We start from the raw sequence: 9130 nt of genomic DNA, 5'->3' as shown, positions 1-9130 counted from the left end.
CTCATAACCTTTATACGATTCCTTGTTAAACACACATAAGCGAACCCTAAACAACCCCTCCCCCTGGAATCGCGACGGCCGAAGAATTCCCCCCAGCAACGAGACATCAGTTAATCTGGTTGAACACTTGGTTAGTATATTGTTTCTTTTTTTTTATGTTAAAGTGTTGTTATGCGTGGTGTATATGGTTTACATGAGATCGAGATATAGCTTAGAAAGATATGTTAGTAGGAAGTTCGATGAAAACTACGGCAAACTGCATGATCTAGGATATGTTTGATAGCTTAGAAAGATATAGCTTAGAAAGATATGTCAATTGAACCTCAACAACACTGACCAACTATTAAATTCCCACCAAATGAAAATCTTTAATCAATCACGTGTAGACAAAAGTCTACATATGAAATTGTTTTAACTTTTCATTAATTGCTATTGAATTCAATTGGACCTTAAACTTTCAATTCACGTGACTTAGTGATCATTCACTCCATGCATTAACTCTTCTTGAATACTTCACACTTTATTAGACCATATATGATTATCTTGAAGACTATAAAAAGCAATAAATATTCTTATTAACTATTGGACCAAACTTACCACATTCACGTGAATGTCTGATTATTATAAAACTCTCAATATTTAATGGATCGAATATGAAGAGTGTTATGTTAATTAAAGTGCATATGATTAGGGGATTAAATGCGATGATGATTTATGTTATTCATCAGATTATTGTTTCAAGAATCATGCTAATCAAAGATTGTGTGTGATTATGAATTAAAGTCAACTCAAATGTTCTGTGAGTAGTTCGATGTACATGTGGGATGATCCTAATAATTGTTTTGTATGGAATAATACTTGTTCGGTATTGAATGATAGTTGTTTTGTAATACATGGTTACAATAACTGCCATAGATAATTAGTAAAGAATGAGTGGAGTTATGATATGTGTTTATTATAATTGTGATGATTCCATGATGTGTTGCTCGATTCTGTTATACATGAGGTATGTATTAGTATTATTTTGCTTAATGATTGAGGTTGCATGATGATTAGGAATTTTAGAAATAACTACACAAATGATCTGAATCAGAATGATATGTAAATTGAAGTTTGGTTTAGTGGACTATTATGTGTTTTGGGTTGTTAGTCATGTCACACTTATTAAAGGTTTGGGCCGCACACGGGAACCGGATTACGAGCCCATAAAAGAGGCCGCACCACCCTCGGTTACATGTGAGAAATAGTCGCACATTCTCAATTGTGGGTCAGCGGTAAATGGGTTGCACGCTACTGGTTTGGGCCGGAGCCCATAGAAAGTTGCACACTTGTTAGGATCTCTTGTTTATTGAGTCATGCATGCTATTGTTTGCCACACAATGTGTAAACTGCTAAGTTCCATGCATAGAGTGATGAATGCCAATACATGCCTTATTGTGTTTTTAACCCTAAATGTGTGGGTAGAATTATGTGTTGTAATTGAATGTGAAACTGATTATGGACGATAACCATGTTAGGACTTGATTGACTACGTGTGAACAAGTAACTAGTCTACCGAGCAAACCAAGGTGAGTTCATCTCTTGAGCATGCGTCCCGGTGGTTGGGACAGTCAGTGGGTATCCCGGGAAGGGAAAAGTCTTTTGGGTAAAAACGGGAATGTTGGATAATATACTCTTCCTATCACCTTTAAAGTCCCTCCGTGTTGTTTGGTTACCTGGGTGGTAACATGGTATTAGTTAGTAGCGCTACTTAGGTTTGGCAACCTCACCCCGTACCTGGGAGGACGGGTGTTGAACTAATGACCTAGTCATGACCAATGCTTTGATAGGAGCATTGGAGAAAGGGCAAAATAATCAGAAGCCGTCTTGTATTCGGGTTATTATCAACATTGTTTCAACATTACTTTCGGATTCAATTCAATCGATTAACTAAACACTTGGTAACTAACGTTTTCATAAAACTATGAACTCACCAGCGTTGTCTGATACACTTGTTGCATGCTCGCAGGTCGTTAGGTATCTTGGACTTGGGGAACTTGCTGTCTGGAGTAGCTGGAGTGGTCATGGGTCGACAGGAAGGATTTATGTGACTGATTTCTTGATACTATACTTTGGTTTTGAAACAGTTTAATTTCGTTTACTATTTGCTTCCGCTGAACTTATTGGTTTTTGTTTAAACTTATTGAAGATGTTTTTATTAATAATGGGGATTTTAATTATAACGTGTATGGGTTCAATGTAATTGGTGGCTCGTTATTGGTACGTCACACGCCTATCAGGGACACTCCCTAGGTGGTATTTGGAGGGTGTGACAGTTTGGTATCAGAGCCATTGGTTATAGTGAACTTGGTTTTAAAACGTTTTCATAAAACCAGACTATAACCGAACAGTACCGACATCGACCATGACACTCAGCTCCAGACTGCAAGGTTCGTTTCTCATTTACGATTACATAGTATATCTAGTGTACACTTATGTATAACATTACATGTGAATGCACACGTGGCACAACAACATGAGCCCTTACATTACCAACCCCTGTTATGTGATCTATTAGTGTGACACTACCCTTCGACTATTGTGATTCTTGATCCTATAAAACCTTTCGCTTGCTATTTGAATGTGGGGAAACTTTTAGCGCAAGTTAAGAGGCACTGAGATGAGCATGCAAATTACCTTATTACTATGGGTGCACACATAATAATAACGCGAGGTGCATGCAAGTCCCAGTGAGGCTTAACGAGCGTGGGAAGGGTTCTGCCCTGTTGTGTGTAAACTTGGTAGTTTGTAGATTTCAATGTGATACTCGACTTTTACCTCATTTCGACCCTTAAGATTGTTCCCTTCTCTTATATAGAACCATGAGTGGACGTGGAGGAGGCCGAGGTGGTGGACGTGGTCACATTGCTATGACCCAGGCCGAATTAACCGACTTGATCAACACTCGTGTAGCTGAAGCCCTAGCGGCTTACCAGGCTGGTACGATATGTGCCAATTACTTTCTATCCTTGTGTCATATACTCGAATCTTACCTGTGCGTCTTACTTCCTTCGTTTTAGGTCAACCTGCGAATCAAAACCATCCACCTGCTTGTACGTACAAGATGTTCATGGATTGTAAGCCACAGACCTTCAGTGGGACTGAAGGGGCTGTGGGACTCTTACGTTGGTTCGAGAAGGCTGAATCAGTATTTGCTATGTGCAACTGTCCCGTGGGGGACCGTGTGAAGTATGCTACAGGCACTTTGGAGGATGGTGCCTTAACTTGGTGGAATGCCCAAGTACAAATGTTGGGCATCGAGATGGCGAATGCCACTACTTGGGATGATTTCAAGGAGTTGATGCGAGAGAAGTATTGTCCTCGTGATGAGATTCAGAAACTGGAGAACGAGTTCTACAATCTAAAAATGGAGGGATCTGAGATTGAAGCATACACTAGGAGGTCTAATGATTTAGCAACTTTGTGCCCTAACATGTCTCGACCTCCACCCCGGCGAATTGAGTTGTATCTCAAGGGCTTAGCACCAGCTGTTAAGGGGTACGTGACTGCTGCAAACCTAGACAATCTGCCCCGAATCTTCCGTTTGGCACATAAGATTACTGACCAGGAGGTCGAACGTGGCAACCTGCCGCCACGCGTTTCTGCTACCACCTCGACTGCTACAGCTACAACACCTGCTAGTGATAACAAGCGGAAATGGAACGATACTGACAAAGCAACCAGTGCCAGCCAATCTCAGAAAAGGGCAGACAACAGCATCCACCGTAGTTTCAGCCAGTCGTCTTCGGTGAACCAGAATCAGAGCAACAATTCAAATCAGGGTTCTTACGCGGGAAAGTTACCAAAGTGTGATAAGTGTATGTTTCACCATCGCGGGCCGTGCACCCGGGTATGTCATAGGTGCAACAAGGTGGGTCATATGGCTAAAGATTGTAGGGTCTGGCTTCCAAAGCAGCCGCAGCAGCAGCCACAGCAACAGGAGATGCAACAGTCTCAACAGAACCGGGGAAATCAAAAGGGGTGCTTTCAGTGTGGTGATGAGGGTCATTTTAAGAGGGATTGCCCTCAGCTTAATCAGAATGCTGGCAACAACAACAATACTGGGAGCGGCAACAATGGGAACAATGGTGGGAACGGAGCACGTGGAAGAGTATTTACTATTGGCGCTGGGGGAGACTCGCAATGATGGCAATGTTGAGACCGGTACGTCTTCTTTGAATGATCTTTTCTGCTTCTGTTTTACTTGACTCTTGTTTCGATTGGAGTTATGTGCCTTAGGGTTCAGTCGTCAGTTAGGACTGACTCCCACCTTTATTGTAAATAAGCATGTAGTAGAATTAACTGATAGTAAATCGATAGAAGCTTCTCATGTTCTTTTTGGTTGTAAACTTGATCTCGTGGGTCAAGTGTTCGACATTGACCTACTTCCCAATACTCCTGTAAGTTTTGACATGGTCATTGACATGGACTTGGTTATCTATGTATCAAGCATAAATTCTCTGCAAAAAGAAAATCGTGCGTATCCCTCTCCCTAGTGGGGAATCCTTATCAGTTCAAGATCATCGCATTGTTGGCCTCGTCTTAGTCATGAAAGCCCAGAAGTGTCTACGGAAGGGCTACTCTGCTATACTAGCTCTTGTCACCGATCCGCCACTTTAAGAAAGGAAGAAAGAGTATCTTCCAGTTATTCGTGAATTTTCTGACGTGTCTTCTGAGGAGTTATCTGGTTTACTTCCACATTGTTGGGTGGAATTTCAGAATTGACCTTATGCAAATCCTGATTTCCTTCTGGGATACAGCAATCCCTTGGATTCGCTGGATACTATCACAGATTCATCACGGGATTTTCGAAGATTGTGTAGCCTTAACCTCGTTAGCACTGCGGGGAGCGGTGAACTCTTGGGAATCAAATTAGGAGGACGTCTTCTCAGCTTTCTCAGCTTAGGGAAATGGTGTAGGCGAAGCGCATGGGCCTCGATATCCTATTCACCTGAATTTTGATAGGATACATTGAAACCTGAAGACCATATGTGGGTGACCGGGCCTGAAGGCCCAGATATCCACGCATGGGAACGAAGTTTGACATGTGGGAAAGTCAAGGTAGGATATTAGCAACCAGAAACACACATATGGAAATGAGAACCTAGTCACAGATCCAGGATTTGTACTTGAGCCCCTTGGGAAGCTGTTAAGCTTAAGAAATAGTGGAAATTCGCGGTGAGAGAACGCAAAGATCAGGTGAAGCTCTGTTATCCCCGATTGTTCAACGGTGGGACCAACTTTCGATATCCTTGGCGAATTTCGGGACGAAATTCCCTCTCAAGTTGGGGATGATGTGGCACCCAACTGACCTAGCAATCCTGTTTTTACAATTTGGTTTACGTAGTGCCTGTGCAGTACCTGGATGCTTAGTGATTGCGTGTAATGCTTGATTTTTATTTGTGATTATTATTTGCGTAGTATTACATATAGTTTAATTAGAGTTTTCATCGCTTCACTCTTCTGTGCTTACTTGCCAAATTTCGGGACGAAATTTCTTTCAAGTTGGGAATGATGTGACAACCCGAATCTCTAAGGTTAGCGTTACTTAAATTCCACAACCTTTGGCGTGTGTCTCTACGTTTATTTGTCCGTTTCATGCCCCACTGAATGTCTGTTTATTCGTCTGTTTCATGCTCTACGTTTATTTGTCCGTTTTATGCTAAGAATCATTAAACATTTTTATATACTGTGAAATTATTTGGCACACTTGTTATACTTGGGCCGATAACTCTCTTATCACACACTTGACTTTTGGATTCCTCTTCTCTCGGCCCACATACCCTACCGAACCAAACTGAGCCCAACCCATCCCCTTAGTTTGTGCATGAGTAGTTGCTATACACTCATAACCTTTATACGATTCCTTGTTAAACACACATAAGCGAACCCTAAACAACCCCTCCCCCTGGAATCGCGACGGCCGAAGAATTCCCCCCAGCAACGAGACATCAGTTAATCTGGTTGAACACTTGGTTAGTATATTGTTTCTTTTTTTTTATGTTAAAGTGTTGTTATGCGTGGTGTATATGGTTTACATGAGATCGAGATATAGCTTAGAAAGATATGTTAGTAGGAAGTTCGATGAAAACTACGGCAAACTGCATGATCTAGGATATGTTTGATAGCTTAGAAAGATATAGCTTAGAAAGATATGTCAATTGAACCTCAACAACACTGACCAACTATTAAATTCCCACCAAATGAAAATCTTTAATCAATCACGTGTAGACAAAAGTCTACATATGAAATTGTTTTAACTTTTCATTAATTGCTATTGAATTCAATTGGACCTTAAACTTTCAATTCACGTGACTTAGTGATCATTCACTCCATGCATTAACTCTTCTTGAATACTTCACACTTTATTAGACCATATATGATTAATCTTGAAGACTATAAAAAGCAATAAATATTCTTATTAACTATTGGACCAAACTTACCACATTCACGTGAATGTCTGATTATTATAAAACTCTCAATATTTAATGGATCGAATATGAAGAGTGTTATGTTAATTAAAGTGCATATGATTAGGGGATTAAATGCGATGATGATTTATGTTATTCATCAGATTATTGTTTCAAGAATCATGCTAATCAAAGATTGTGTGTGATTATGAATTAAAGTCAACTCAAATGTTCTGTGAGTAGTTCGATGTACATGTGGGATGATCCTAATAATTGTTTTGTATGGAATAATACTTGTTCGGTATTGAATGATAGTTGTTTTGTAATACATGGTTACAATAACTGCCATAGATAATTAGTAAAGAATGAGTGGAGTTATGATATGTGTTTATTATAATTGTGATGATTCCATGATGTGTTGCTCGATTCTGTTATACATGAGGTATGTATTAGTATTATTTTGCTTAATGATTGAGGTTGCATGATGATTAGGAATTTTAGAAATAACTACACAAATGATCTGAATCAGAATGATATGTAAATTGAAGTTTGGTTTAGTGGACTATTATGTGTTTTGGGTTGTTAGTCATGTCACACTTATTAAAGGTTTGGGCCGCATACGGGAACCGGATTACGAGCCCATAAAAGAGGCCGCACCACCCTCGGTTACATGTGAGAAATAGTCGCACATTCTCAATTGTGGGTCAGCGGTAAATGGGTTGCACGCTACTGGTTTGGGCCGGAGCCCATAGAAAGTTGCACACTTGTTAGGATCTCTTGTTTATTGAGTCATGCATGCTATTGTTTGCCACACAATGTGTAAACTGCTAAGTTCCATGCATAGAGTGATGAATGCCAATACATGCCTTATTGTGTTTTTAACCCTAAATGTGTGGGTAGAATTATGTGTTGTAATTGAATGTGAAACTGATTATGGACGATAACCATGTTAGGACTTGATTGACTACGTGTGAACAAGTAACTAGTCTACCGAGCAAACCAAGGTGAGTTCATCTCTTGAGCATGCGTCCCGGTGGTTGGGACAGTCAGTGGGTATCCCGGGAAGGGAAAAGTCTTTTGGGTAAAAACGGGAATGTTGGATAATATACTCTTCCTATCACCTTTAAAGTCCCTCCGTGTTGTTTGGTTACCTGGGTGGTAACATGGTATTAGTTAGTAGCGCTACTTAGGTTTGGCAACCTCACCCCGTACCTGGGAGGACGGGTGTTGAACTAATGACCTAGTCATGACCAATGCTTTGATAGGAGCATTGGAGAAAGGGCAAAATAATCAGAAGCCGTCTTGTATTCGGGTTATTATCAACATTGTTTCAACATTACTTTCGGATTCAATTCAATCGATTAACTAAACACTTGGTAACTAACGTTTTCATAAAACTATGAACTCACCAGCGTTGTCTGATACACTTGTTGCATGCTCGCAGGTCGTTAGGTATCTTGGACTTGGGGAACTTGCTGTCTGGAGTAGCTGGAGTGGTCATGGGTCGACAGGAAGGATTTATGTGACTGATTTCTTGATACTATACTTTGGTTTTGAAACAGTTTAATTTCGTTTACTATTTGCTTCCGCTGAACTTATTGGTTTTTGTTTAAACTTATTGAAGATGTTTTTATTAATAATGGGGATTTTAATTATAACGTGTATGGGTTCAATGTAATTGGTGGCTCGTTATTGGTACGTCACACGCCTATCAGGGACACTCCCTAGGTGGTATTTGGAGGGTGTGACAGTTCACTTATAGGCGAGCATGTCTTCGCTAAGCATTATTTATGGACCCATTTACTTTGATTAGTCATTGTGTGTCATTTGTTTGCTTTGTGATACAGACGAATGACCACCATCTTTGCTTTTATTGATTTTGTTTCATCTCGTTCTTTTCATCTAATCATCTCACTCGTTTCCTCTCATGTTTTCCTCTTTTTAGCATGCCTCCTCGTCGTGAAAACCCGTTAACCAATGCCGAAATGGCAGATATTCTGGCACAGCACATGGCTGCCGCACTCCCAAACATTATCACTCAGGTGTGTTAGTGCATTATCTGTCTATCGCCTCCATCAATCTAGTTCGTAGCAGAAAGCGAAGAAAATGATATTTATATTGTTATTTTAGTGTTACTTAGTCAAAAGGCAAGGTGGCATGATTGTAATTAATGAGAAACCTCATTAAACCCCTTGGCCTATAAATAGAACCTTTAGGGTTCTCATTTAGAACTTTTGGGACTTTTGCTACATTTATCATTTGAAGCTTTCTAGATCTAGAGAGAGAAACTAGAGAGAGAAAGTGACATCGTGATTCAGGTTCTTGTACGTTTTCAGATTTGATCAATAGAATCACAGTTTATATTACATCATGTGTGTTAGGTCGCGTTCATGTACGGATTCCGCACGTTATACGTATGTTTCGCAATCGTTTCGGAGTCAAAACCGGTCCTAACAAGTGGTATCAGAGCAGGAGCTCGATTGCACTGATCTACCACACGATTTCGCACAGGATTACGTCAGATTCAGATCCGAATTTCATTTCTTCTTCATCTTTTTCATATTTTTCACGTTTTTTACTGAAAATCGTCAAATTGATCAGGTTTCTACGGTCCAAATCATCTGAATTTTGGATATATTGTGCGAATATACCTGATCTATAACCCTACCAAGTTTCAGATC

This window comes from Helianthus annuus, chromosome 10 (assembly GCF_002127325.2).
Source record: "Helianthus annuus cultivar XRQ/B chromosome 10, HanXRQr2.0-SUNRISE, whole genome shotgun sequence".
NCBI lineage: Eukaryota > Viridiplantae > Streptophyta > Magnoliopsida > Asterales > Asteraceae > Helianthus > Helianthus annuus.
This window is presented reverse-complemented; position numbering follows the sequence as displayed.